Here is a 25,956-nt window from a genome sequence, read left to right as displayed (position 1 = left end):
CAAACTTCCTTGGCCTGACAAGGACAGGGATCCGAGCTGCCACCTGCACCCCGCATGGAGTGCTAGGGTTCGGGGCTGCTGGCTCTCCCGCTGGCAGGGGAGGGCTGGGGCTGCCGGCTCAAACTGCCCAGCCCCACTCTCCCCAAGGCTCAGGCTGCAAACCCTTCCCAAAGCACCTTGGGGCCAGTTGCACAGTGGGATAGCTACCACAGTGCACTGCTCTCTGTGTTCATGCAAGAGCTGTTAGCGTGGATGCGCTCTGCTGACAAAAGGAGCTAGTGTGAACATGCAATAGAGATTTTAATTAAAATGCTTTAATTAAAGCGGCATAACTTTTGCCGACAAAACTTTGTAGTGTAGACAAGGCCTAAGGGCCCAAATTCACAAACCTTACTCACACTGATTAGTACTGGCTCCCATGAATAGTCCCATTGATTTAGATTGAGTAGGTGTTATTTGACATGAGTAAAAGATTTACCCAAGATTAAAATTGAAGCTAGTAGATTCCTATCTTGTCGTTTAATTGCTTTAACAACTACTGTAGCTGTCCAACATAGAGTATCATCTCTTGACATGTTCTCAAAGAGTGGGGGCAAAGCTAGAGAGATATTTAGGGCTTGTCTATACTGGCACTTTACAGCACTGTAACTTTCTCTCTCAGGGGTATGAAAAAATACCCCCCTGAGCACAGCAAGTTTCAGTGCTGTAAAGTGCCAGTGTAGACAGTGCACTAGTGCTGGGAGTGGCGCTGATAGCTACGCCTCTCGTGGAGGTGGGTTTTTTAGAGTGGCGCTCCCAGCACTCGCGCTCTGCTGTGACTATACAAGCTACATTAAAGCATTGCCGCCACAGTGCTTTAACGTTGCCAGTGTAGACTAGCCCTTTGACACCATGGCTATAGAAGCAATAGAAATAAATAGATCAAAAGGCAGACAAAATTAAAGAAGAGATGAGACAACAGAAGCCTTATTAAATGTAGCCTCCAAAAATTAAGATTTGAATTTTTTATTTTGTTTAAAGTTTTTGTCATTCATTGAAAAGTCTTTCCAATTCATCAGCAAGCTTCAGGTTTAACACAACGGATCACAAATAAACAGTTCTTTATATAACATGAAGCAGTTGGGATATAGAAAATCCATTGACTCAGCTGTGCTTTGATTTCCAAGTTGCAGTTGGAAAGAATATATAGTATCATCATTCAAAGAAATGGAACGGAAGTATAAGGTTTGTTAACTGACTGAAAGAAAACAATTACTTGACTACCCATCCAGATACAAGTTTTCAGAAGCTTATAGGACTTTTTGGCAGAATTAGCTTCCTATAGAACTATCGCTGGGTTTTATCTACAAGATGTAGAGCGATTGTTTACTTTGCATTTTGTGAGAAAACAGGAGACATTAGCTAATATTACAGGAAAAACAAAACAAAAAAACTTCTTTGGTTGAAGTAGAATCTGAGGCATTTATTAATGGAATAAAAAAACACAGTTCCAACATTTGTTCATTCGATTGTTAAATATAAAAGATTCTTTAATTACTCTTATGTAATCTAAGTAAAGCAGCTGGATAATATTTGTGCTATTATGATTGGCCTGCATTCAAATAAAGCAAGCACCAATATTTATTATGCCTGGAAAAAATCTTGCCTGTCCAGATTTCCACCTATTTTAAAAAGATTTTGTTCTCCCAAAGTTGCATTTAAGAGCTCAAGGGACTGACTCTCTTTTCACTTACCCTGGTGTACATCAGGCATTTCCAAAGTCAATGGAATTATACAATACTAAAGCACTTCTTTCCTAGTCAGCCCAACTCCCTTGTTAATCACACAGGGGGAGGGTGATCACAAGGCTGATCAAAGATGATTAAGGGAACAAAGGTTCAAACTGACACTGTAACTTTAAGTAACCTGAAAGAGAACACCCTCCCCCCCCCCCCTAGGGTGACCAGACAGCAAATGTGTAAAATCGGGACGGGCGTGGGGGGTAATAGGAGCCTATATAAGAAAAAGACCCAAAAATCGGGACTGTCCCTATAAAATCGGGACATCTGGTCACCCTACACCCCCCCCATAAAAAAAAACAAAAAAACCAAGCACCTTATTCAGCAGGGGCATATTCTTGATCAGCCTTGTGATCACCCTCCCTCTGTGTGATTAACAGAGGGTAGGACTGATTTAGGAGAGAGGGGCTTAAAAGCCAGAGGCTAAGGTATGGCTATACTTGCAGATATAGAGCACTTTGAGTTAAACCAGCCTTCGGAGAGCGCAGTAGGGAAAGTGCTGCAGTCTGGCCACACTGCCAGCTGCAAGCGCACTGGTGTGACCACATTTGTGGCACTTGCAGCAGCATTGGGAGCAGTGCATTATGGACAGCTATCCCACAGAGCACCCCTTCCCATTCTGGCGCTGTGGCTTGTGGGAAGGGAGCGCAGGATGCGGGGCATTCTGGGTCCTGTCCCAATGCCCCATGATGTATCGGTTCACATCCCAGCAATCCCTCTGCTTCCGTCCACATTTGGTGCCATCTTTCAACGTTTTTTGTGCTGCGTGCTCTGTCTTCCCTTTAGGTCTCCGGGGAATGGAGCCTGAACTACTGAGGAATATGCTGATGAGCTTTGCCAGCACGTCACGTTTGGTAGTCAAGTTACTCCTCAAGATCCAAACTGACAGTGAGGACTACAATGATGATATCGATTCGAGTAACGCATACGACACAAGATTGCTTGTGACATTCACGGACATGCTCACCACCGTGGAACGCCATTTTGGGGCTCGGGAAACAAGCACTGAGTAGTGGGATCACATCATCATGCAAATCTGGGATGATGAGCAGTGGCTACAGAACTTTCAGATGAGAAAAGCCACTTTCATGGGACTGTGTGATGAGCTTGCCCCACCCTGTGGTGCCAGGACACGAGACTGAGAGCTGCCCTGACAGTGGAGAAGCGGGTGACTATTGAAATCTGGAAACTGGCAACTCCAGACAGCTTCCAATCTGTCACTAACCAGTTTGGAGTGGAGAAGTCGACAGTTGGAATCATGTTGATGCAAGCTTGCAGAGCCATTAATCACATTCTGTTCAGAAGAACAGTGACTCTGGGTAACGTGCATGACATTGTGGCTGGCTTTGTACAAATGGGTTTCCCTAACCGCGGAGGGGTGATAGATGGGATGCATATTCCAATTCTGGCACCACCCCACCTAGCCTCAGAGTACGTTAATCGGAAGGGGTATTTCTCTATGGTTCTCCAAGTGCTTGTGGATCACCATGGGCGTTTCACTGACATTAACTCAGGCGGGCCCTGAAAGGTGCATAACGCACACATCTTTCGGAACACTGGTCTGTTCAGGAAGCTGCAAGCAGGAACCTTTTTCCCAGACCAGAAGATCACCATAGGTGAAGTCGAAATGCCCATTGTGATCCTTGGAGACCCCGTTTACCCTTTAATGCTGTGGCTCATGAAACCCTACACAGGGAGCCTTGACAGCAGCAAGGAGCAGTTCAGCAACAGGCTGAGCTGGTGCAGAATGACTGTGGAGTGTGCTTTTGACCATTTAAAGGGCCGCTGGCATTCTCTTTATGGGAAGCTGGACCTGGCCAATGACAGCATCCCCGCGGTTATATCCGCATACTGTACCCTCCATAACATCTGTGAGGGGAAGGGTAAAAGCTTCACTCAGGCATGGACCTCAGAGGTTCAATACCTGGAGGCTGAATTGGAACAGCCAGTGAGCAGGGCTATTAGAGGGGCCCAGCGTGGGGCTGCAAGGATTAGGGATGCCTGGAGGGAGCAATATGAGGCTGAAAGCCACCAGTAATGTCTGGTGCCCTGCATGAGAGTGAAGTGCAGTGGTTCCAATGTTAGTAGGAATCTGTGTTCTCTACACTGACTTGCAGTGCCTGAGCTTTCCTGGGCTAAGGTATCTTTTACTTTATGCAATAATAAAGAATGTTTCCAAAGCCAAAAAATCCATTTATTAAAAAGAAAAATCATTTATTGAAAAGAAACACAACTGCTTGGGAAACAGAAAGGGCAAGGGGGTGGGGAAGGGAATGGTACAATCACAGATTTGCATATGTCCTGTTATCATACTCAGCCTTCGTGTTTGGAGTGCTGTGCAATGAGTGCTGCACTTCAGGATGGCTGTACTGCATGGTGATGGGGGTTGAGTGCAGTGGGCAAGGGTCGTAGTTTTCAGGGCTGGGTGGTGAAGCTACAGGTGTTGGAGGCAGCTGGTGGCGATAAGAACCTGGATGTTGGGGAAAGTGGGTTGAAGGTGACATGGGGGCAAGGTCGGGCAGGTGCGGTAGTGCTCCACCTGCATGGCTACGAGTGCCTGGATCAAGTCTGCTTGGCACTCCATGATGCTTATCATCCAATCTGTGCTTTGCTGCTGGAACTCCGTGCTTTTGTGCCGGCGATCTGCATTCTGCTGGCGATCCTGCTTTCACTCTCCCCCCACTCCTGCGCTTTTAGATTCTCATTAAGTGACTGCTGCATTACTTCATGCAGCATGTCTTCTTTGCTTCTCCGTGGCCTCTTCCTGAGTCTTTGCAGTCTCTCGGCTGTTGATAACACGGACAGCTGAGATCTCAAGGCTGCATCTGTAAAGGCAAAATGTAACACTTAACAGAGGCAGCATTGTTCACACCAGACAGAGCAATGATTCCCCCGTACTTAAGGAGGGCAAGCACAGTCTACACAATAGAATAATTTGCCCGTCCCAAAGCGAGCGCACATAACCCACGGGAACCCCAAAATGGTGAGTAAGCACAGGGTCCCGGGGGAATGATTGTTTCATAACTGTATTGTCCTCTGGGTTTCTGTGCCTTGGGGAGAGCCAACAGCTGCAGGGGGCCCCTATACTGAACACTGTCCCCACATTTTCCACAGGAGTTCATCCTGGAAGATATCTCACTGCTGAGGGTGACCTGGGAAGCAAGGGAGGGCTTCTACTACAATGCGGCTTCCGCCCTGTCCCATATGTAGCTTGCCTGTGTGCAGCACTGGTCCCCCCGCCCCTCACGGCACAGTGGCATGGACATGTAAGCCTGACTGGGACAAGGACCACATTGGCTCTCCCACAAAACCTGCCAAATGCATTGCCCAAGTTCTGGCTGAGACCTTCGAAGAGATCACTGTGGCCAATTACCACGATGTGAGAGAGCACATCAACGCCCTATTCTGCATCTATACATGCATGCAGCCTAACCTTCCTTGCCCCAAGAGCCCACACCGAATAACTTCCTTCCCAAAATAAAGTCACTTACCGAGAACCTCCTCTGGTGTTTGTCCTTCCCCAAGCACCAGCCGCTGCGACTGGCTACCTTCCTCCTGGCTTGAGAACAGCTCCTGGCTGCATGCATCTAGGAATGGCAGGGTGTCTTCCTCCTCCTCAGCACCCTCGCTCCTGCTTTGCTCCTCCTTCTCCTGCCTTGTTGGACTGGGCTCTGAAGTGTCCATGGTGGTACTCGGAGTGGAGGTGGAGTCGCCCCCAAGTATTGCATCCAGCTCTTTGTAAAAACGGCAGGTCGTGGGGGCAACACCAGAGTGGTTGTTTGCCTCACGGGCTTTGCATTAGGCATTCTGCAGCTTCTTCACTTTAAACCTGCACTGCGTGCATCCCGGTCATAGCCCCTTTCCATCATGTTCCTTGATATAGCCTGAAGGTATCGTAATTCCTACAGCTGGAGCACAGCTGGGACTGGAAAGCTTCCTCCCCCCAAACACTGATGAGATCCAGGACCTCGCCATTGCTCCATCCTGGGGAATCACTTGGCGCGTGGAGGCATGGTCACCTGGAAAGATTCGCTGAGAGCACTCCACACCTGGCTGAGCAAACAGGAAGGGAATTTTCAAAATTCCCAGAGAATTTAAAGGGCAGGTCTGATGGTTGGGCAGTAGTGTTCAAACTGATGACCAGAGTGACTAGAACAGGCATTGCGGGACACTTCTGGAAGCCGATCAGAGCGCATTAACAGACTAGGGTGTCCACACTGGTGCCATGACGCTCCAGCAGGGTTGCATCAAATGTTATTCCACTCACTGAGGTGGAGAACCAGGAGCGCTCTAGCCACAGAGTCAGTGCACTCTACATGCCTTGCCAGTGTGGACGCGTCCTGAGTTAGAGCGCACTGAGCTGCTTTAATGCACTCTAACTCGTAAGTGTAGCCATGCCCTAAGTGACCATGGGACAGCAAAGAGGGGAGTTTGAGGAGGAGAGCCCCCTGCCTGAACAATGTGTGAGTATGAATCTTGGGACGAGTGAGCTTGTTTGTTTTGTTTTTATTTTTCCTCTTTCAGGTTACCAGGTGTATGTCTTCACTAGCAACATTAAAGCACTGCCACGCCAGCACTTTAATGTGGCTGTGTAGTCACGGCACTGAAAGAAAGTGACTCTCCCAGCGCTATAAATAAACCATCTCCAACAGGGGAGTAGCTACCAGCAGTGCTTTTTCACACCCCTAAGTGAGAAAGTTGCAGTGCTGTAAAGTGCCAGTGTAGACAAGCCCTTAAATTACTGTGTCAGTTGGGATTGTTTGGGGCCTGTTTGAGCCTTTGTTCCCTTGATCATTGAGCAGCCTTGTGATCACGTTCCCTCTGTGTGACTAATGAGGGGGGGAAAAGGGCTGACCTGGGAGAAAAGGGCTTAAAAGCCAGAGGCTAAAGCTTTGTCTACACTACTACTTTTGTCAGTAAAACTTTTGTTGGTCAGGGGTATGTGAAAAAACACTCCCCGACCGACATAAGTTTCACCCGCAAAAATGCTGGTGTGGTCAGTGCTATGTTAGCAGGACATAGCTAACACTTCTCCTTGGGGAGTGGTTTAATTATGCTGGCAGGAGAGCTACACAGGAGACCTTACTGCCGCACAGGTGAAGCAGTACATTTGTGGCACCGTAAGGCCCGTAGTGTAGACATAGCCTAAGTGACCAAGGGGCAAGGGAGTTGGAAGGAGATGTAATAGCCAAGCTGAGTGGGGTTGCTACCCAGCTTAGATGCTATTGCAGTCAAGCTCAAAATCAGTCCAAGTTCATGACAATAACCTGGCCAGAAGTTCACTTTCTGGTTTCAGCTTCTACTACACAGGTTTCAGCTAGATCTACTGACTACCCCATCTCATTTATACTTTCTTTTAGCTGGCATGAAGGCAGAACAATGGGAAACAAACCTATGTTGTTTACTGATAAAAGCTCTCTCACCTCCTTGAATAACATACTGTCAATAAAAGTAATTTACAAACAGGAAGGCCAAAGAGACATGGTTTCCTGACTAAGTGCTCACTCAGTTGAGGAAATCAGAAAAATCAAAGACTGCCGAAGCCAGCCGAAGATCATGTATTTCCCACAATTAGAAATCTGGCTGTATTTTAATTAGATCTGATCAAAATTTTTCAAAAAATAAATGAAGATTCAGGTTCATTAAAACATTTCCCAAATTTGTGCACTGAATTGTTTCTATTGAAAAAACAAACATACAATATGAAAAAAATCATTCATTTTGACATTTTTGAAATGAAATATTTTGATTCAAAACCACTTTTGTGTTGAAATGTCCTTCACATTTTTTTTATTTAAAAATGTTTTAAAAGCTCTAAATTAAAAAAAAAATATTTCGTTTGACTTAAAACCATTTTTTTCTGACTGTTTAGTTTATTGAAAAAATTTAGTTTTTCAGGTCAAGTCGAAGCAAGTTTTAGTTTTTTTGGAACTGTCAGTGAACCAAAAATCAGTTATTCACACAGCTCTAATTTTAATGCTAGTAATGCTGCTATTCCTTAAAATGATCCAATGCAACCTAGAATAAACAAAGCACTACAGCTGGGATTTTCAGTGATATCTAATGAAACCATTGAAATCTACTGGGATTTGGATACTTAAATCTCCTTAAGGACAGCTTTGAAAATGATAACCTACAATATCTTCTTAAGGATTATAATGTCATGTCTATGGCTGCTATGGTTTTTAATGCACAGCAGTTAATAGGTAACAAAGGTGACTGAGAGAGTCATTTGTATGAAATAAAACAAGTGCACTGCTAATCTATCATTTCCATGACATTAATGAAGGTCTAAAGCCTCTGGCCTGTCACAAAATTCCTCCCGCTCATGAATTTATAGCACACAGCAACCTAAAATTTTGACCTAAGACAGGATTACTTGGAGTGATTGTCTGTTTCCACCCACACACACTCATTGCTTTCTTCTCTTTCAGAGCTGTATTATCAAACTATACTGTATATTTATTTACCAAGAATAAATAGCTGCACATACATGCTTGTAGAAGATTCTAAAGCAACTTTCCTTAATTGTGTTCCAAATGCGTACTCACAGACAAAGGGAAATGTATGAAAATATGTTTCCATATGCAAATTAGGTACACAAATTAATGCTGCTGTAGAAAATATAAACACACTTGAGATGATCCGTCAAAACTTTTAACCTAAACATTTATTTTATATGAACATTTTAAAAGCCAAAGGGCTAGATTCAGCCCTTGCAAAAGTGGACACCATTCCATTGAAATAAAATTCACTTATTTCCTCTTAGGGTAACAAATAGTCATAGGTGCTGGAACTGGGGGTGCAGGGGGTATTGTCACACCACCTGGCTTGAACTGATTTCCATTATATACAGTATTACAGTTTGTTTCAATGGCTCCAGCACCCCCACTATAAAAATTGTTCTAGCACCTCTGCAAATAGAAGGGCTGATCATGCAAACCCATACAACCAGACTTGAGGTAACACTTGCAAATATGCTGAAGGGCTTTATATTTGAAGGCATTTAGGTATCAAAAGATGCAGATAGGCACCTAGGCTTTTTAAAAGCACCGCAGAAGATTAGGTTAATAGATACATGAATTCCAAGGCCAGAAGAGACCACTGTGATCATCCTGTCTGACTTCCTATATAACCCAGGCCATTATTCCTCAAAATAATTCTTAGAGATATCTGACTCCCATTGTTTTACATGGGATCCCAGCACCAGAACTGGTGACATTTTTAGGCCAAAACTTTTTTTTTTGGGGGGGGGCGTCGGGGGAGGGAGGAGAAATGGCAGATTTGATTTCACCAAAACTTTTTACCGAATCATGTCATTTTTCACTGAATTGTTGGGGAAAATAATCAGTGTTTTGTTTTAACATTTTCAAAACAAACCCATTTTGATGTTTTTTGTTTGAAACAACTTTGTTTCAATATTTCCATAACATTTTATTTAAAAAAAATAAAAACTTTAAATGCTCTAAATCAACATGAAATCTTTAGTTTCACCTGAAACAGGATGGATTTTTTTTTTTCAAATTTTTGGAACTGTCATATACCATTAGGTGCCTGTCTGCAGCTTCAGGTCCGTAAATCCCTTTGAAAATCTGGTCCTAAGACCAAGACCCTCAAAGGAATTTTAATGGGAGTTAGGCACCTAAATACCTTTTAGGATCTGGGCCCAACTGACTGTCAGTTTTGAAAACAGGACTTAAGCAACTAAGTGATTTAGGTGCTTTTGACAGTTTGGGTGTTTATTATCACAAGTAATTCAGCTGAACTCAGGAGTTATGCTTACTAATATGAATTCAATGGAACTACTCTCAGTAGGAAGCACTGGTACTAAATATTTGCAGGATCAGGTTCTGTGATTACACACCAGGTTCACCTTAGTCAGTCACAATCCAGGATTATTACACCTCTACCTCGATATAACGCTGTCCTCGGGAGCCAAAAAATCTTACCGCGTTATAGGTGAAACCGTGTCATATCGAACTTGCTTTGATCCGCTGGAGTGCGCAGCCCCACCCCCCCGGAGCACTGCTTTACCGTTTTATATCAGAATTCGTGTTAAATCGGGTCACGTTATATCAGGATAGAGGTGTAATAGTTATTCCAAAGTGAAACATTCTCCATTTAAAAATAGATGAGTTTACTGGAACACCAGAAGATTACCAGTATAGGGGAATGGCATAGCACTAACACCATAGCAATTCGCCAGCTCCTGTAACAAGCCCCCCTTCTCTGCAGTCAACATCAGGGTGCGGCTAGACAAAAGGGAGCATGGGCTGGTCTCCCTGATGCCCGGGCCCCTGGTTGCTGTGCTGGCCCTCTGGCATCACTAGTAGTCCATGCAAATTAGAGATACCTTTATACCACTCTACCCTGAGTTGCTCCTTGGCTGAGCAAAGGATGGGCATCTTTGTGGGTAGCAATAGTGCTAAAAGTCTACTATTTTAAGCTAATGGACATGAAAGCACAATTAATAAAGGAGGCTATGCTATTGGAGACATAGTCACTCATTAAAGATGGCTTTCCTTAACCCAACTGCTATTCTGCTTCTCTTGCAAATTTGTCATTCCTAGCTTGTGAAAATAAATTATGATAATAATTACTATGCTTAATATTTATAAAGTGCTTTTAATCTTCAAAGTCATTCAGCGGCATTAGTCAACTAATTGATAGCAAACCCCTTTGTCATACATAGTGTATATTCTTGTTTAAATACCAATTGTGATGGGTTGGACCCCCTTTCTGGGGTGCCACCTGATATGCTGGGGTCCCACTAAGACTACCTGTCCCACCAGCGTGGTTCCCCCCCACTCTGTGCTGCTGTGTTAGCTCTCGAGCCCCCTTTCTAGCACATACACAAGTAGGGACATGCCCAGCTATAGAATCACACAGAGTCTGCAATCAGCTCTGGGTGGGAGGGATCAGCTCGAGGAATTGCCCAGCACTGTGGTGCATACACCCTCTGGAGTGTAAACCCAAAATTGTATTGTCTGGCGCTATATCCTGTAGAGATCTATACAGTGTAAGCTCATGAAAATTGCCTCCTCCCTTAGGGTATGTCTACACTACGAGAGTAGTTCGATTTCACTTAAATCGTATATATGGAATCGATATTACAAAGTCGAACGTGTGTATCCACACTAAGGACAGTAATTCGTGTGTGAGTCCACACTAACGGGGCAAGCGTCGACATTGGAAGCGGTGCACTGTGGGCAGCTATCCCACAGTTCCCGCAGTCTCCGCTACCCATTGGAATTCTGGGTCAAGACCCCAATGCCTGCTGGGGAAAAAAATGTGTCGAGGGTGGTTTTGGGTAACTGTCGTCATCCAACCGTCACTCCCGCCCTCCCTCCCTGAAAGCGCCGGCGGGCAATCAGTTTGCGCACTTTTCTGCTAAGTGACAGTGCGGACGCCACAGCACTGCGAGCATGGAGCCCGCTGCGACCATCGCTGCAGTTATGGCCGTTGTCAACACCTCGCACCTTATCAGCCACATTTTCCAGAGGCAGATGCTGAGAAATCGGGTGAGGAGGCTACGGCAGTGCGATGAGGACATGAAGTCTGAGAGTGGCACAGACCTGTCACAAAGCACGGGACCCCGCGCCGTGGACATCATGGTGGCACTGGGTCATGTTGATGCCATGGAATGGCGATTCTGGGCACGTGAAACAAGCACGGACTGGTGGGACCGCATAGTGCTGCAGGTCTGGGATGAATCACAGTGGCTGAGAAACTTTCGCATGCGGAAGGGAACTTTCCTTGAACTTTGTGAGCTGCTGTCCCCTGCCCTGAAGCGCAAGGACACCCGGATGCGAGCAGTCCTGACTGTCCAGAAGCGAGTGGCCATAGCCCTCTGGAAGCTTGCAACGCCAGACAGCTACCGGTCAGTCGCGAACCACTTTGGCGTGGGCAAATCTACCGTGGGGGTTGTTGTGATGCAAGTAGCCAACGCAATCATTGATGTACTGCTGTCAAAGGTAGTGACCCTGGGAAACGTGGAGGTCATCATAGATGGCTTCGCCGCGATGGGATTCCCAAACTGCGGTGGGGCTATCGATGGAACTCACATCCCTATCCTGGGACCGGACCACCAGGCCAGCCAGTACATTAACCAAAAGGGCTACTTTTCAATGGTGCTGCAAGCACTGGTGGACCATAGGGGACGTTTTACCAACATCAACGTCGGATGGCTGGGCAAGGTTCATGACGCTCGTGTTTTCAGGAACTCTGGTCTGTTTAGACGGCTGCAGGAAGGTCTTTACTTCCCAGACCACAAAATAACTGTTGGGGATGTGGAGATGCCTATAGTGATCCTCGGGGACCCAGCCTACCCGCTAATGCCCTGGCTCATGAAGCCCTATACAGGCGCCCTGGACAGTGAAAAGGAACTCTTCAACTACTGTCTGAGCAAGTGCAGAATGGTGGTGGAGTGTGCTTTTGGACGTCTCAAGGGGAGATGGAGAAGCTTACTGACTCGCTCTGATCTCAGCGAAACCAATATCCCCATTGTTATTGCAGCTTGCTGTGTGCTCCACAATCTCTGTGAGAGCAAGGGGGAGACGTTTATGGCGGGGTGGGAGGTTGAGGCAAGTCGCCTGGCTGCTGATTACGCCCAGCCAGACAGCCGGGTGATTAGAAGAGCCCAGCGGGACGCGCTGTGCATCCGGGAGGCTTTGAAAGCTAGGTTCCTGAGTGAGCAGGGTAACCTCTGACTATTTAGTTTGTTTACAGAGAAGCTGAACCTGCCCCCGTTTCTTTACCCAGTGAATGTTCACTATCCTCTCCAGTTTCATACCCCGTTCACCCCCTTCCAACCCACGTTTAAAAATAAAATCACTGAAAATTTGTTAATGAACAACGTTTTCTTTATTACTGTTTTCGCGGTAAAGTGTTGAAACTGGGACGCAGACTGTGGTGGGGAGCGGGTGTACTGTAATGATGCAAAGGACGCTTCTAAACTCGAGGAATGACAGGCTCCTGCTTCTACAGTGGTCCGCACTAGTGGACTGATTGTTTCAACGGAGCCTGCCACCCCTCCTGTTCGGGACTCTGTGTGTGGGGGCTATGTGACTTCGTGGCAGGGGGAGGACGGTTACAGATCCGCTGCTGCGTGGCTCTGTGATCCAGGATAAGGACCGCTGCATAAGAGCTCTAACCGCCCTCCCCCGCCACAAAGTTACATAGGCCCCCCCCACAGAAACTAAAACCACCTCCCAGACTGACCAGGGTGCCTAGTGACTGCACTGTGTTTGTGACCTGCTGCTGAACCTGCCCCCATGTCTGTACCAACCCCCTTCCCCCCCTTCAAACAGACTGTCCTCTAAAAAAAACATGATGGAAACAGTAATTAACAGAAACATATTTTTTATTAGCAACTAGACAGTTAGGGGATGAAACTGGGATGGGGGCTTGGGTGAGGTGGGAAGGAAAGGACTTATCAAATTTTGGGGAATGACAGCCTTCTGCCACTTGAGCAGTGGTAGAGTGACAGTTTTCATGGACTCTGCAGCCCCTCCTTCTTGGTACTTTGGGTGAGGGGGGTATGGGACTTTGTGACGGGGGACGGTGGTTACAGATAGACTGCAGCAGGGCTCTAGTGTGACCAGACAGCAAGTGTGAAAAATCGGGACGGGGCTGGGGGGTAATAGGAACCTATATAAGAAAAAGACCCAGAAATCGGGACTGTCCCTATAAAATCGGGATATCTGGTCACTCTACGGGGCTCTGTCCTCCTGCCTCCGGTCCTGCAGAACATCCACAAGGCGCCGGAGCGTGTCCGTTTGCTCCCTCATTAGTCCAAGCAGCGTTTGAGTCGCCTGCTGGTCTTCCTGCCGCCACCTCTCCTCCCGTTCGCTGTGTGCTCGCTGGTATTGGGACATGTTCTCCCTCCACTGAGTCTGCAGGGTTGCCTCGGCTCGGGAGCAGCCCATAAGTTCTGAGAACATGTCATCCCGTGTCCTTTTCTTTCTACGCCTAATCTGCGCCAGCCTCTGGGAGTCTGATGACCAGGTAGGTCGGGAGACAGTCACAGCTGTGGGATGGGAAAAAGGGAGTGAATTCCTCAGAAAGATAAATTTTTTGGTGAACAAAGAAAATAGTATTTCTCTGTGAACAAGACCATTCACAGCACCTATCACATGCGCACTCAGGACAAAGTCGAATTTTCGGTCTTCGCATTCAATCCCTGGGGTCTTGCAGTGCAGATCACAGAAGCGGAACAGGTCAGCAGAATTTGGGTAGCAGGCTGACATGGTAAGCCGTAGATTTGTGGCACCTTAAAACTTTACTAATAGCACTGCCCTACTTTCACGTTCAAAGCAATGCTCCTAGCGTTGGCCAGTTCCTGCTGCCAGCAATCCGGCAAGCATGAACTCTGCCCCTGTCCCAACCCCTCGCGGCTGTCCCCGGGAAAGATCCCTCTATGCTGCCCCTCTCCCGCCTCCACCGCATGGCTGTAAACCGCCAGTTACAGTTCTGTAAAGGAACAGGCAAGCAGTCCCAATACTAACATTCCCCTAATTCAAAGCAGGTCACCATGAGCGACATCACTCTGATGCGGATTTCAGACAGCGACAAAGAACGCATGCTTCGTGAAAGCCTGCAAAGACCAGGGCCGTATGCCGCCATGCTGTGCAAGGTAATGATACCTGAGTACTTGATGATAGCCTGGCGCGGAAACGTTTTATACTATGGAGGACACAACAAGGCCGCTCTCCCAAGGAACCTCATGCAAAGGCTTTCCAATTACCTCCAGGAGAGCTTCATGGAGATGTCCCATGAGGATTTCTGCTCTATCCCCGGACATATAGACCGAATTTTACTGTAGCTGCACTGGCAAGGACTAAACAGTAGAGCGCCTAGGGCAAACCAATCAAGATATACCGGACATTGTTAGATTTTTTTGAAGCAGTTGCACTGCCAAAGACTAAAACTTTAAGTGCCTAGGACAATCTAATCATGAAAAACCTACAGTTAATATTAATGTTCTGTTCTAAATAAATGTTTACATGTTTAAAACACTTACCGGCTGATCCTTCCCCTGATTCTGGGTCCGGGTTAATGCCTGGGGACGGTTGGTAGGGGATCTCTGTGAGGGTGATGAAGAGATCCTGGCTGTCTGGGAAATCAGCGTTGTAAGCGCTGTCGACTGCCTCGTCCTCCTCATCTCCTTCCTCATCTTCCCCGTCCACTACCATCTCCGAGGAAGTGGGCATCGACAATATCCCATCCTCAGAGTCCACGGTCAGTGGTGGGGTAGTGGTGGCGGCCGCACCTAGGATGGAATGCAGTGCCTCGTCGAAACGGCATGTCTGGGGCTGGGATCCGGAGCGTTCGTTTGCCTCTTTGGTCTTCTGGTACCCTTGTCTCAGCTTCTTGATTTTCACGCGGCACTGCGTTGCATCCCGGCTGTATCCTCTCCCTGTCATGGCTTTGGAGATCTTCTCGTAGATCTTTGCATTCTGTCTTTTCGATCCCAGCTCCGAAAGCACGGACTCATCGCCCCACACAGCGATCAGATCCAAGATTTCCCGATCAGTCCATGCTGGGGCCCTCTTTCTATTCTGAGATTGCATGGCCATCTCTGCTGGAGAGCTCTGCATCGTTGCCAGTGCTGCTGAGCTCGCCACCATGTCCAAACAGGAAATGAGATTCAAACTGTCCAGACAGGAAAAGGAATTCAAATTTTCCCGGGGCTTTTCCTGTGTGGCTGGTCAGAGCATCCGAGCTTGGACTGCTGTCCAGCGCGTCAACAGAGTAGTGCACTGTGGGATAGCTCCCGGAGCTATTAGCGTCGATTTCCATCCACACCTACCCTAATTCGACCTGGCCATGTCGAATTTAGCGCTACTCCCCTCGTTGGGGAGGAGTACAGAAGTCGAATTTAAGAGACCTCTATGTCGAACTAAATAGCTTTGTTGTGTGGACGGGTGCAGAGTTAATTCGATTTAACGCTGCTAAATTCGACATAAACTCCTAGTGTAGACCAGGCCTTAATGTGGAGGAAGATATGCACAGCTTTTGCCCCCCTCTTCCCAGTTATGAATTGCACAAACTGGGTTTTGGAATAAACAAAGAACAAGTTTATTAACTACAAAAGGTAAATGTTAAGTGACTATAAGATAGAGCAAACAGAACAAAGCAGATTACTGAGCAAATAAAACAAAACACACAAACTAAGCTGGATACATTAAAGAAATTGGCTACAAATAGTAATTTCTCACCCTAAATGTTGTTTCAAACAGGTTGCAGAGTTTCTTGAAGGTAAACTGCACTGCTTGCAGCTTAAATCTCTAGGGATTCCTTTTATGGGCTGATCTGTCTCACCTGGACTCAGCCCCCTGCCCCCAGCTTAGTTCCTTTCTTCTTCAGGTGTTTTCAACAGTCTTCCTTCTTGGGCAGGGAGGCAGTGAAGAAGAGCCCAGAGATTAATTCACTCCCCAGACTTAAGTAGGATTTATATATAGTGGGAATCTTTTGTTCCCTAGCCCACTCCCTTTCAGTGGAAAAATACTAGCTCAAGACGGGGACCCTATACCAGGTGACATGATCACATGACCTTGTAGTGTCCAAGCAGCATCCCAAGAAGCTTCTCAGGAAGGTGGGAGATTAGTATCTTCAAAGTCCCATTGTCTTTCTTAATGGCCCATGAAGGCTGATTGCCTTCTATCTGGTGGGTGTTCCCCCAAGTACACACACAGTTGTAATTGATACATAGTCAATATTCCTAACTTTAGATACAGAAATGATACATGCATACAAATTGGATAATCACATTCAGTAAATCATAACCTTTCCAATGATATCTCACATGACCCATCTTGCATGAAACATATCTTAGTTATGCCATATTCATATTTTAACAATAGTTTTATGAAGAATATAGGGTGCAGCATCACATCAATATTTAGTCTCCTCTGTATAACTACATCTTGATATGCTAAACAGTCTGAGAGGATTGCTCTACCGAAGTGATGACTGCAGGAGTTTTATAATGGAGCTCAGCTTTTTTTGAGATGGCTGGAATGCCTTAACACCTGACAGAGCCAGATTATGAGCATCACAGAAACATAATTATGTAATTCTTTTAACAATGAAAGAGCTATGGGCATAACCACACATGTGTAGTTGAGTAAATCCAGTCAGTTAAAAAATAGAAACTCTTTGTTTTAGGACCAAATCCTATTTCCTTTGAAGTCCCTGGTAAAACTCCCATTGACTTTAATGGGGTGAGAATCTGACTGTAAGAAAACACCAGACATATGGAAAAACAGTTAAGAACAGTCATTTTACTGGTTAGCTCCCCAGCAAGTCAACATAAAATTGAACTCCAAGCACGATACAGAAGTACAACCATTAATTCAGGTACAATGCAGGAAAATATGGAATTATTGACCCTAGAGAGAATAATACACTTATATATATATATATATACATTTATATTTTAAATGTTAAAACATGCTTATCCAACAAGTGCTAAGTGCACCCATAAAAATCAAATCCAGATAGTTTCTTAACTGCATCAGGCCTTTGGGTTCTAATAGATCTATTGGGTCTGAGGTAGAAGCAAATTTCAGTCGAGCATTCTCAGTCAAGGAATGCCCTGTCTCCATTCCTCAAGCACTCAAATTGAGGGACTGCTAGCAAAAGTGCCCCAGCTCAGGGGCAGCAGGTTTCTATAATTTTTGGTGGTGCCCAGAATAGGTCCAAGTCCTGCCCCCCGACATCTGCCTTGTAAGCCAATATATATATTTTTAAATATTGTAAAAATGTGAGGGCTCTGGGGTCAGGCTGGTGATGAGGGGTTTGGGGAGTGGTAGGGGCTCAGCCAGAGGGTTGGGGTGAGGAGGTGAGGGCTGTGGGTGGGGACGGGGTTGAGGGGTACATGATGCAGGAGGGGGCTCAGGGCTAGGGCAGAGGGTTTGGGTGTGGGGGATGAGGGCTCTGGCTGGGGGTGCGGGCTCTGGGTATGAGGAGTTTGGGGTGCTTGCAGGCTGACCCGGGACTGGGGCCAGAGAGGAGGACTACACCCAGCCCTCTCTAGGGGAGGGACCCTCCCCCCCCCCACACCAGCACTCACCTCACACCACTGTCACTGCATGTGCTCCTAAGGCCCCTCTCAGGCCAGGAAGCCCCCTCGCCTCCCCTGTGCTGGATGCTGGGGGGCATGCCATCACATGTGCACCTCCTCCCCTGCTGCTGCCCCTCACTGTAGCTTCACTGGGGGTGGAGGGTGGGACTGCCCCTTGCCCAGCATTGGGGCAGGAGTGGTGACTGCAGCGGGGAGGCTCTTGTGCTGGTGGAGGGTCCCGCTGGAAAAGGGAAGGGTCCGAGTCGGAAGGGCAGGGTCAGGGTCAGCCTGCCCTGGCACTAGAGGATGAGGGGGTACTAGGAACCTGCGGCGGCAGTTGATGCCGAGAGCCAGCAGAGCAGAGTGCAACGCAGAGCTGCAGGGGGCAGCCACCAGCTTGAAGCAGGGATGCTCTAGAGCCAGCGTGAGGGGGCAGCAAGTGGGGGCCAGGGAACACTCAGGGAAGGCATGCGGGGATGGCAGGTGGGGCCAGGGGAGAGACCTGTCCCCAAACATTGGTGAATCTGGGCCCTGAATATTGCTGGAGCCCAGGCACCATGGGACCATATATCTTGCCGCCCCTTCCCCAGCTGATTATAGCTGTTGTGGCAACCTCTAATGTAACTCTTCTCATGACCTAGTTTAAATCCTATCTGCATGTTTTATCCAAAAAAACCGAGGAGTCCTTGTGGCACCTTAGAGACTAACCGATTTATTTGGGCGTAAGCTTTCGTGGGCTAAAACCCACTTCATCAGATGCATGAAATGGAAAATACAGGAGCAGATATAAATATATGAAAGGATAGGAGTTGCCTTACCAAGTGTGAGGTCAGTCTAACGAGACAATTCACTTAACAGCAGGATACCAAGGGAGGGAAGGTAACTTTTGAAGTGGTAATGAGAGTGGTCCATTTCAGACAGTTGACAAGAAGGTGTGATTAACAGTAGGGGGAAATTAGTATTGGGGAAAATAGATTTAGGTTTTGTAATGACCCAACCCTCCCAGTCTTTATTCAGGCCTAATCTGATGGTGTCCAGTTTGCAAATTAATTCCAGTTCTGCAGTTTCACATTGGAGTCTGTTTTTGAAGGTTTTTTTGTTGAAGAATTGACACTTTTAGGTCTGTTATTGAGGGACCAGGAAATGGTTCTCCTACGGGTTTTTGAATGTTATGCTTCCTGATGTCAGATTTGTGTCCATTTATTCTTTTGCATAAAGACTGTCCAGTTTGGCCAATGTACATGGCAGAGGGCATTGCTGGTGCATGATGGCATATATCACATTGGTAGATGTGCCAGTAAATGAGACCCTGATGGTGTGGCTGATGTGATTAGATCCTATGAATGGTGTCCCTTGAATAGCTGTGTGGACAGAGTTGGCACTGGGGTTTGTTGCAGGGTTTGGTTCCTGGGTTGGTGTTTTTGTTGTGTGGTGTGTAGTTGCTGATAAGTATTTGCTTCAGGTTGGAGGCCTGTCTGTAAGCCCCCCAGCATCCCTAGTGAAACTGATCCACTCCTGTTCAGATACAATTTTCTTTAATAAAGATCAAATGTCATGAATGGAATCCAAAATATGTACCCCCTTTTGGGCCAGCTAGCTCAGCTGGTTAGAGCGTGGTGCTAATAATGAAAAGGTCATGGGTTCAAGCCCCATGCTGGCCACTCCATGTGTGGAAATGAGAGGGTGACTCCTGCTCTTTGAGGGGGGGGGGAAGGATAGCTCAGTGGTTTGAGCATTGGCCTGCTAAAGCAGGGTTGTGAGCTCAATTCTTGAAGGGGCCATTTGGGTCAAAAATCTCTCAGGGATTGGTCCTGCTTTGAGCAGGGGGTTGGATTAGGTCCCTTCCAACCCTGATATTCTATGATGAGATAACTGGCTCTGTGGCTGAGGGAAAAGTAGTGGACATTTTATTCCTTGACTTTAGCAAAGCTTTTGATATGGTCTCCCACAGTATTCTTGCCAGCAAGTTAAAGAAGTATGGGTTGGATGAATGGACTACAAGGTGAATAGAAAGCTGGCTAGATCATCAGGCTCAACGGGTAGTGATCAATGGCTCCATGTCTAGTTGGCAGACAGTATCAAGCAGAGTGCCCCATGGGTCGGTTTTGTTCAATATCTTCATTAATAATCTGGAGGATGGCAAGTTTGCAGATGACACTAAACTGGGAGAAGTGGTAGATATGCTGGAGGGTAGGGTTAGGATACAGAGGGACCTAGACAAATTAGAGTATTGGGCTAAAAGAAATCTGATGAGGTTCAACAAGGACAAGTGCAGAGTCCTGCACTTAGGACGGAAGAATCCATGCACTGCTACAGTCTAGGGACCGAATGGCTAGGCAGCAGTTCTGCAGAAAAGGACCTAGCGGTTACAGTGGACGAGAAGCTGGATATGTGTCAACAGTGTGCCCTTGTTGCCAAGAAGGCTAACGACATTTTGGGCTGTATAAGTAGGGGGATTGCCAGCAGATCGAGGGACGTGATCATTCCCCTCTATTCAGCATTGGTGAGGCCTCATCTGGAGTACTGTGTCCAGTTTTGGGCCCCACGCTACAAGGAGGATGTGGAAAAACTGGAATGAGTCCAGCGGAGGGCAACAAAAATGATTAGGGGTCTGGAGCACATGACTTATGAGGAAGGCTGAGGGAACTGGGATTGTTTAGCCTGTAGAAGAGAAGAATGAGGGGGGATTTGATAGCTGCTTTCAACTATCTAAAAGGAGGTTCCAAAGAGGATACAGCTCAACTGTTCTCAGTGGTGGCAGATGACAGAACAAGGAGCAATGGTCTCAAGTTGCAGTAGGGGAGGTTTAGGTTGGATATTAGGAAAAACTTTTTCACTAGGAGGGTGGTGAAGCACTGTAATGGGTTACCTAGGGAGGTGGTGGAATCTCCTTCCTTAGAGGTTTTTAAGGCCAGGCTTGACAAAGCCCTGGCTGGGAAGTTTTATTTGGGGATTGGTCCAGCTCTAAGCAGGGGGTTGGACTAGATGACCTCCTGAGGTCCCTTCCAACCCTGATATTCTATGATTCTACATCTTACTTCATATTCTCAACCAGCTGTTCAGTCTCTGGATTTAATTGTGGGTGTTCTGGTGGTACTGGCATCATTTCTAAGAAAGCTGCTTTTGCTTGTTTCCTTTTGCTCCTTTCCTTTTGCTCCTTTTAGTTTTCTAATCTCTTAAGGCCATATCTGTCAATTATACCAGTTAACTCCAATTTGAGCTACTGGTTTCCTGCACTGGGAGCATAGGACCCTTCCTTAATATCTTTTTTTTTTCTGCTCTGCTCATCTCATTCTTGGTCTCAATCTACACCTGTGTGTTTCTCTCAATTTCTCTAGCAGACTTGATCTGTCAGATACAGCTTTCACTTGCTCATAGTTGGCAGAAATCCTGATTAATTTATCTATGGCACATACTGTACCTTCTTTTTCTCAGGATAAACCCTATGTCTCATAGAATTTCTATTGGAATCTTTAATTGATTCTCTTCCAAAGTAGCTGTTCTTTATGATGTCAATGCCCCCACCCCCCCAAAAAACCCACCACTGTAATATAAACAAAGTGGAATAGCATCATATTTACGTCAAAGATAATACATGATTGTCAAAGCTAATTAGGTGACCTTCCAGATACAGTTTTGCTGCTTACAATTCAAAAACAAGAAATCTTCAGAAAAGAAAATCAAGGAACACTAAGTGAGGTGTTTGGAGAAAGTTCATATCTCATTCAACTGGAACTTTGGCACCAAAAGCAAACACTGGGGAAGTCTGACTTTTTGCTGCACTTTTTTTTTTAAAGGCAGTTTTGTAAGTATTTGCATAATGTTATCAGCTTTGCCTGTTACTTTAGGGTATGCTCATTTATTAGGGTTACTCTTCAGGGGGCATTCTGTACTTCTATTAATGTACTGCTTGTGTCACTTGTGTTCTCATACAGAACTCTACTTCTCCCTGCTGCAAGTTTCCTCCCAATGGAGCTACCCTGCAGGACCTAGGTTCCCCAAGGCTAGGTTCTTCCAGCCCCAGACTCAGACGAACACACACACACACACACACACACACACGCACATACACTTTAACAGAGCATGTCTGAGAGAACCAGGTTAATCAGCACTCCCAGGCTGACCCCTTTTATGTCCCTGGACTCAGTGGGCTGGGTTGAGCAGCACTTCCAAGCTGTCATCCTCATATGTCCCAGGTTCAGCACGTTCCTATCCCCACTTTCACATTATAATTGTTCTGGTAGTAACCCACTTGATGAGCAAACCCCACAGGATTTTTGTACCATGCAGTGATCTTTTAGCTTAGGTATGAGGAGCATTGTTGCAGAGCAAATGAGGAAACCAAAAAACACCCACGGGGGCGGGGGGGAAGGGAGGGAGAGAGAAGCAACCAGCTTAATCATGAAAGTTATTTATTGCCAAGTAGTAACCATAGGGGAGCCAAACAAACAAAACAGTTATAATATTAAATCTAAGTTAAACTTGATTATAAAAGTCAGGTTTAGAAAACTATAACTGATCACACAAGTCAGAATCAGAAAGTGAAAGAGAGAGATTCTCACCGCTCCGTGAAACTTGAATCGATCGGGGTTCCCAGGTGGTGGTGGTAGCTGAGGGTCCGGAGTGCTGGAGACAGGCAGAGCCCCCAGCACGATCAGTCAGGAGAAGATGAAGTCCCAGTGGAATTGATACAGATTTTGGATCCAGGCATCAGAACACTTACTTAAGCATGGGTAGGGGTTATGTAGGGAAAGAACAATGGTTCAAGGGAGAACACTAGATTTGTTTATGTGTAAACTGATGTCTCAAGAGAGTATACCAAAGTTGTTTTGTTCAGGCTAGACAATGGGAGCTGATCATTCCTGGCTATGGGCGGTGTTCCTTCGAGGAAGCTCACAATGCAATTAGGCAGCTTCAGTATTTTGTATACCAAAAGGATTTATTACTAGAATTGGTCTGATAACTACTGAGCTAGGTGTGTACAGGCGCGGGTTCATTAACATCTGGAGCAGAGATTCCCCCATCATGCAGTGCTTCCCTGTTTCCCTGGTCCCAGAGTTCCGTGCGGTTCTTGTCTTGGAATCTGTGTTCTCCATTCTGTATGCTAATGGCGATGCCTCCTTGTCTCATCTTCGATGCAAATGAGGCTAGGGGAGTTTCCTTAATCCTGTCATCCTTATCCCAAGGATTTGGTGTGTCTCCCACTGACTTTTCATTGCTTTTTGTAAGTCTTTCTTCTGATCGAGTTTTGGTTCAAGCAGAGGTTGGGGGGGGGGGGTCTTTTGTGAGTCGGACAGGCTGGGTACTGCACCCTGGTTGCCCAAGAACACAGAGCTGCTAGGTAACAATGTGTAAAGCATTTTGAAAGTTTTATATATAAAAATTAAAAGACCACAACTTGATAACAGGTACCAGAAAACCCACAAGACAGACCCAGATTGTGAAATTTACAAATCTTGGCTTCATTGAAACTGCAAAAGTTTGCACTAGAAAAAATGTTTTTTTCAAGACAAATTATGATGATGATCCTCTTAGTCTCATCAAAAAGCAGCTTACTGCACAATTAGTCCTATAAGACCAGATCCTCAGCCGATGTATATTGTCCTAGGTCCACTGCAGTCAATAGAGCTATATGAGGATCTGGCCCATTGACTTTGATAGAACTACTCATGGGTGTAGAATACTACTTGGGGTGAGCAATGGTCCCAGAATCTGATTTTTCATGCTTCAAGGTTTGTTCAGCAAAATCTGTTTTTTCCACAGCTTTGCCTTCAACCTGCTGACAAAGTAGCAGAAACAATTTTCGTCAGTGCTGTAGTCTGTGTCCCACAGAAAATGTTCATTCTATTGCCTTAGTCTGTTTGAAAATAAAAGGGGAGGAAAAGTATTTTTCCTAACTATTGGTGCTTTCTGCTTGGTGATTTCTCTTTGTTATTAAAAAGCAAATAAAGCAGCAATATCTTAGAAGAACTAATTTCTGATCCTTTGGGATAGAGACTGGTCTGAACTTTTAATTGAGCAAAGGGGCCTCTGTCTTGGGGGTGGGGATAGCTCAGTGGTTTGAGCATTGGCTTGCTAAATCCAGGGTTGTGAGCTCAACGGGGGCCACTTAGGGATCTGGGGCAAAAATCAGTACTTGGTCCTGCTAGTGAAGGCAGGGGGCTGGACTCAATGACCTTTCAGGGTCCCTTCCAGATCTATATCTATCTATCTTTATATATATATATATATACATATATATATATAGTACCTTTCTCCACAGCACTCTACAACTTGATGTTTTGACTTTGATCAACACTCCAGTCTCCCATTCCAAATGTGTGTCATGAGAACTATTATTCTAAAGAAAAACAAAGTGGCTGCAGTTTCCAATTGGGTTGAAGGGACAGCTTTCTTTTTAACACCTTTCCTCCAAAAGCAACATAATTGCATTCTTACTTTAACTCGCTGGAGACACATACGGGTCCTTCTTACAAACATTCACTTATGGCTAGCTTGAGGCCTTAGGCTCAGATCAGGGCATTGGCTAGTTGAACAGCTCCAGGGTGCAATTATGCCCTCCATCCTCTTCTGCTTTGGTGGATTGTTTTGAGGACTACTTTACTACAGCACTCTTCAGGGCACAATATATTCCCCTGTTTGTAGTCAGTCAACTTCACTAGCTGCTGTGTATATTATGGGGACAGAGCCATGGCTCTATCAATTCTTTGTCCCTTTCTGTCCATTTCCCAATCACTTACTCCCAGGAAGAAATATGAGCTGTACAGCCTTTGCTGTCTTTCCCATGCCTCCTTGCCATCTCAGGAGCTATCACTGGAGCAAATCAAGCCGTTAGCTGATAGTAAGGAAACAACAGTGGCTTTGGTCCATTTTTGTTAGAACTTTCTTCTAATTTATACATGGCCAATTGGTACCCATTTGTCCTTGTGCCAGCATTGTCATTTAGCTTAAATAGCTCTTCTCTCTCCTTCGCTTAACCCTCTGGCATATTTACAGAGAGCAATCATCTCCCCCTCTCCTCCCTCTCCTTCATTTTACTAATGGCCAAGCTCTTTTAGTCTCCTCTGCTAAGACAGGCCCTCCATTCCCCTTATCATCCTTGTAGCCCTTTTCTGTACCTGCCGCAGTCCCAGTTTGAATTCATCTTTCTTGAACACAGAATTGACCAGAATTGTACACAGTATTCCAGATGATATCTTACCAGTGTCTTTTACAATAGTATCTTCCCTATCTTACCTGACATATTTATTTCCCTTTTTTATAGCTGCATTACATTGGTGTTTGCATCCAGGTCAGTCTCTTCCTTTGCTGTTACCAGCTGATGAAACCCTGGTTTCTAGCAGGAATTCTTGTTAGTCCCTAAGTGCATGACCTTGTACTTGGTACAATAAAATTTCATCCCATTTCTATCACTCCAATCCTCGAGGTCATCCAGTTCTTCCTGTACAATATTCTAAATTTCCTCCACCCACTAAGGTTTGGTTTGGTCACATTTATAGAAGAATTTGCCTAGTTTAAAAAACAAAAAAAACACACAGCCAAAAATTTCAGCAGTAACTTGAGGTACCTTAATGGGGCCTGGTTTTTAGAAGGTGGATGCTCAGCAAATCTTGGTAAGTTGTTTTAAATGCATTTGATTTGTAATAGCAACAAAAGTATATTGTGATTGAACAGCCAGTGTAATGAGAGAGCTTGTATGGAGAATTCCCTAGAACTACATTATAAGGAGTTGGACTAAAATATAATTGTAATTATATTACAACATACTTCATGCTGTGCTGCATACATGAAAACCCCTTCCAAATGCTATACACCAACTGCCTTGAATAAATCTGATTTGATTTGAAGTCATTCCTAGAGTTGCAGGTGAGGGAATTGACAGTGATAAGAGGGGACTCCACAAACAGAAGGCTGTGGGGACAAAAGTTGAATTTTGGCAAGATCTAAAACGATTTTTCCCAAGAAATATCCCATTATGCAGTAGCTAGCTGACTATTGCAATAAGTTACACCAGGGATGCATTAGTAGGCTATGGGTGAATGCCTCAGGTGCACTATAAGGGATAAAGCGAAAGTGCATTTAGCCACCCAAGAAGCACAGCAACAACCATCT

The 25,956-nt window shown here is 45.7% G+C and overlaps 1 non-coding gene across 1 annotated transcript; it reads left to right on the top strand.

The window, feature by feature from the left end:
• Window positions 1–19,431: 19,431 nt before the first annotated feature.
• Window positions 19,432–19,505, top strand: TRNAI-AAU. The gene has a single exon. It is a non-coding gene; the product is annotated as a tRNA-Ile (tRNA).
• Window positions 19,506–25,956: the final 6,451 nt, after the last annotated feature.

The sequence above is a fragment of the Trachemys scripta genome, chromosome 5 (assembly GCF_013100865.1).
Source record: "Trachemys scripta elegans isolate TJP31775 chromosome 5, CAS_Tse_1.0, whole genome shotgun sequence".
NCBI lineage: Eukaryota > Metazoa > Chordata > Testudines > Emydidae > Trachemys > Trachemys scripta.
This window is presented reverse-complemented; position numbering and strand designations above follow the sequence as displayed.